Source organism: Odocoileus virginianus, unplaced genomic scaffold (genome assembly GCF_023699985.2).
Source record: "Odocoileus virginianus isolate 20LAN1187 ecotype Illinois unplaced genomic scaffold, Ovbor_1.2 Unplaced_Contig_23, whole genome shotgun sequence".
NCBI lineage: Eukaryota > Metazoa > Chordata > Mammalia > Artiodactyla > Cervidae > Odocoileus > Odocoileus virginianus.
In genome coordinates, this window is record NW_027224340.1 from 705279 (window position 1) to 710403 (window position 5125).

A 5125-nucleotide genomic window follows, 5' to 3' on the forward strand; every position below is an offset into this window, starting at 1 on the left:
ATAAAAGAAAAAATAAGTTGGATTTCATCAAAATTAAAAGCTTTTGTGTTTCAAAGCACACTATCAAGAAACTGAAAAGACAAAATGGGAGAAAATATTTCCAAATCATATATTTGATAAGGGACTTATATCCAGATTATATAAAGCAATCTTACAACTCAAAAATAAAAACCAAATAGTCCAATTTAAAAATGGACCAAAGATCTGAACATGAATTTCTCAAGGATGATATAAAAATGGCCAATAAATACATGAAAAGTTGCTCAACCTAATTAGTCATCAGGGAACTGCAAATTAACATCAGAATGATATATCCCTTCAAACCCACTAAGATGGCCATAATCAAAAACTCAGAGATTAAGTATTGGCAGGATGAGGAGGAATAGAAATGCTCCTTCATTGCTGGTGCCTTATGTAAAATCATGCCGCTCCACTGGAAAACAACCTGGCAGTTCCTCAAAGAGTTAAACATAGAGTTATAAAGGATACAGCAAATTCACACCTGGATATATAGTCAAGAGAGATGGAAACATATATGTACACAAAACTTGTACATGAAGGCTTACAGCATCATTATTCATAATAGCCAAAAGGAGGAAACAAAAGTCCATGAACTGATGAATGGATAAATGAATGTGGTACATCCATTAATGGAATATTATTCATCCATAAAAACAACCTTCCCCATCTCCCACCTAGAAGTACTGATTCATGCTACAACATGGATAAACCTTGAAAACATTATTCTAAATGAAAGGAGCCAGCCATAAAAGCCACTTATGTATGAATCCACTTATATGGAATGTCCAGAACAAACAAATCCATAATAGCAGAGAGTAAATTAGTGGTTGCTTAGAGCTGAGGAGGATTGAGTGTTAGGAATGTGATTGCTAAAGGATTTCTTTTTGGGGTGATGAAAGAGTTCTAAAACTGATTGTGGTGGTGTTTGTACATATCTGTGCATATATCAAGAAATATTAAATTGTACACTTTAAATGGGTGAATTGTATGGTATGTATGTGAAGTATATCTTTTGTTTGTTTATTGGCCTCGCCTTGTGGCATGAGGAATCTTAGTTCCCTGACCAGGGATTGAACCTGTGCCCCCTGCATTGGAAACGCAAAGTCTTAACCATTGGACCACCAAGGAAGTCCCATAAATTATATCTTAATAAAATTGTTATTAAGAGATACCTGAGTAACAGGCAAATTTGGCCTTGGAGTACAAAATGAAGCAGGGCAAAGGCTAACAGAGTTTTGCCAAGAGAACACACTGGTCATAGCAAACACCCTCTTCCAACAACACAAGAGAAGACTCTACACATGGACATCAGATGGTCAATACTGAAATCAGATTGATTATGTTCTTTGCAGCCAAAGATGGAGAAGCTCTATACAGTCAGCAAAAACAAGACCGGGAGCTGACTGTGGCTCAGATCATGAATTCCTTATTGCCAAATTCAGACTCAAATTGAAGAAAGTAGGGAAAACCACTAGACCATTCAGGTATGATGTAAATTAAATCCCTTATGATTATACAGTGGAAGTGAGAAATAGATTCAAGGGATTAGATCTGATAGACAGAGTGCTTGAAGAACTATGGACAGAGGTTCATGACACTGTACAGGAGGCAGTGATCAAGACCATCCCCAAGAAAAAGAAATACAAAAAGGCAAAATGCTTGTCTGAGGAGGCCTTACAAATAGCTGAGAAAAGAAGAGAAGTGAAAGGCAAAGAAGAAAAGGAAAGATATACCCATCTGAATGCAGAGTTCCAAAGAATAGCAAGGAGAGATGAGAAACCCTTTTCTAGTATCAGTGCAAAGAAATAGAGGAAAACAATAGAATGGAAAAAACTAGAGATCTCCAAGAAAATTAGAGATACCAAGGGAAGATTTCATGCAAAGATGGGCATAATAAAGGACAGAAATGGTATGGACCTAACAGAAGCAGAAGATATTAAGAAGAGGTGGCAAGAATACACAGAAGAACTATACAAAAAAGATCTTCATGACCCAGATAACCATGATGGTGTGATCACTCACCTAAGAGCCAGACATCCTGGAATGCAAAGTCAAGTGGGCCTTAGGAAGCATTACCACGAACAAAGCTAGTGGAGGTGATAGCATTTCATTTGAGTTATTTCAAGCTCTAAAAGATGATGCTGTGAAAGTGCTGCACTCAATATGCCATCAAATTTGGAAAACCCAGCAGTGGCCACAAGACTGGAAAATCTCAGTTTTCATTCCAATCCCAAAGAAAGACAATGCCAAAGAATGTTCAAACTACTGCACAACTGCACTCATCTCACACGCTAGTAAAGTAATGCTCAAAATTCTCCAAGCGAGGCTTCAACAATACATGAACCAAGAACTTCCAGATGTTCAAGCTGGATTTAGAAAAGGCAGAGGAACCAGAGATCAAATTGCCAACATCTGTTGGATCATAGAAAAAGCAAGAGAGTTCCAGAAAAACATCTACTTCTGCTTCATTGACTATGCCAAAGCCTTTGACTGTGTGGATCATAACAAACTGTGGAAATTCTTTTTTTTTTTGCAACATTCTTAAAGAGATGGGAATATCAGACCACCTTATCTGCCTCTTGAAACTTCTGTATGCAAGTCAGGAAGCAACAATTAGAACCGGACATGGAACAACAGACTGGCTCCAAATTGGGAAAGGAGTACATCAAGGTTGTATATTGTCACCCTGCTTATTTAACTTATATGCAGAGTGAGTGAGTGAGTGAAAGTTGCTCAGTTGTGTCTGACTCTTTGTGACCCCATGGACTATGCAGTCCATGGAATTCTCCAGGCCAGAATACTGAAGTGGGTAGCCTTTCCCTTCTCCAGGGGATCTTCCCAACCCAGGGATCAAACCCAGGTTTCCCGCATTGCAGTGGATTCTTTACCAGCTGAGTCACAAGGGAAGCCCTATATGCAGAGTACATCATTTGAAATGCCTGGCTCGATGAAGCACAAACTGGAATCAAGATTGCTGGGAGAAATATAAAAAAACTCAGATATGCAAATGACACCACCCTTATGGCAGAAAGTGAAGAGGAACTGAAGAGCCTCTTGATGAAAGTGAAAGAGGAGAGTGAAAAAGCTGGCTTAAAACTCAACATTCAAAAAATGAAGATCATGGCATCCGGTCCCATCACTTCATGGCAAATAGATGGGGAAACAATGGAAACAGTGACAGATTTTATTTTCTTGGGCTCCAAAATCACTGCAGATGGTGACTGCAGCCATGAAATTAAAAGATGCTTGCTCCTTGGAAGAAAATCTATGACAAAGCTTGATAGTGTACTAAAAAGCAGAGATATTATTTTGCATATAAAGGTCAGTCTAGTCAAAGCTATGGTTCTATCAGTAGTCATGTATGGATGTGAGAGTCGGACCATGAAGAAAACTGAGCACCAAAGAACTGATGCTTTTGAACTGTGGTGTTGGAGAAGACTCTTGAGAGTCCCTTGGACAGCAAGGAGATCCAGCCAGTCCATCCTAAAGGAAATCAGTCCTGAATATTCATTGGAAGGACTGATGCTTGAAGCTGAAGCTCCAATACTTTGGCCACCTGATGGAAGAACTGACTCCTTGGAAAAGATCCTGATGCTGGGAGAAGGGGACGACAGAGGATGAGACGGTTGGATGGTATCACTGACATGAGTTTGAGCAAGCTCCGGGAGTTGGTGATGGACAGGGAAGCCTGGTGTGCTGCAGTCCATGGGGTAGCAAAGAGTCAGACACGACTGAGCAACTGAACTGAACTGAAAATTGTTATTAACAAAAAGACTCATTGACGGCATTTAGGGTTGCAGTGAAGACACTGTCAAGGTTCAGGGGCCAATTAAGTGCATCCCTGGATGGCACTGCACGCTGTGTGGGTACAGCTCCTGGGGAAGTGTATATCCACTGCTTGGAGCCAAGACTGTTGTGGTCTCAGTTGTGGACACAGTGTCCACAGGTTTTTGACCCATAAAGACCAGCGATGAGAATCTCAGGATCAGCCTGTTGAAATTTTGGCTGGGGGTGGGGATACTTGAAAGCACGGAGTACTCACCACTGGACCACAGGGGATTCCCATGAACAGGAGTGTCCTGAGCCAACAGTGTCCTTGATCCCAAATTAAGCCTTGGTTTAAGGGATTTCAGTCCTATAATTTTGTATTCTCAAGCAAAATGTGCAGGTGATTGATTGTTTTAACCTTATTATAATTTCTGTTTTACTGATTTAGATTTGTGAGTTGAAATGTTCCTAGGTACTTTACTACATGTTTTGTTGTTTAGTTAATTCGTATCTAATTCTTTTGCAGTCCTACAGACTATAGCCTGCCAGGCTCCTCTGTCCATGGGATTTCCCAGGCAAGAATACTGGAGTGTGTTGCCATTTCCTTCTTCAGGGGATCTTCCTGACCCAGGAATCGAAGACACATCTCTTGCATTTGGAAGCTGGATTCTTTACTGCGGAGCCACCAGGGAAGTCCTATGTTACTACATACAGTGTTAGAAACTTAAAGAGAGCTTAGATTCACTTCACTTATTTATTTTATACATAAGAATTGTTTAGGGTTCAGAAAGCTTTGTTTGTTACATAGAACAATTAAAGTTTTTTTCTTTTTTAAAAGCAAATGTCTTATATTTACCAATGAAGTTTACAGTGTTTTAACTGTTTCCTACTCGGGTCTCCTGCCCCTCATCGCGGCGGTCAGCAAGTGGCCACCATATGGTCCTGCTCTCCGGCAAGCCCAAGCGTCTTCTCCCCGGCCGGCCTCGGGCTCTGGGCGACTGCGCCTCCGCAGCCATCGCTCCGGGGCCTGCTCACCGTCCGCGGCCTCACCGGCCTCCGGCCTCGGAACCCTGCCTCCCGCGCGAGAATGCCGGCCCCACAAGGACCCGGCCCGGCCCACACCCGGGTAAGGGCGGCCCGGCCACCGGGACCCCAATCCTCGTGGGGACGGAGACGTGGGACAGTCGAGGTGGCGGAGGTCCAGGAGGCTGCCCGGAGAGGGTTGGGCGCCCTGGCGGTCCCTGACGGGGCGGGGCGCGAGCGTAGGGGCGGAGCCAGAGCAAGGGGTCAGCTCGAGGGGCGGGGCCTGAGGGCGGAGCTAGCGTCCAGGGGCTGC

The 5125-nt window shown here is 42.8% G+C and overlaps 1 protein-coding gene and 1 non-coding gene across 2 annotated transcripts in view; both read right to left on the reverse strand.

Annotated features, from left to right (window-relative positions):
* The window catches only part of SPATC1 (spermatogenesis and centriole associated 1), a 28359-nt gene that overhangs the window by 13800 nt on the left and 9434 nt on the right, over positions 1 to 5125 (reverse strand). The gene's annotated exons all lie outside the window — the stretch shown is intronic.
* TRNAG-UCC (transfer RNA glycine (anticodon UCC)) lies at positions 1077 to 1149 on the reverse strand. Its single transcript has one exon. It is a non-coding gene; the product is annotated as a tRNA-Gly (tRNA).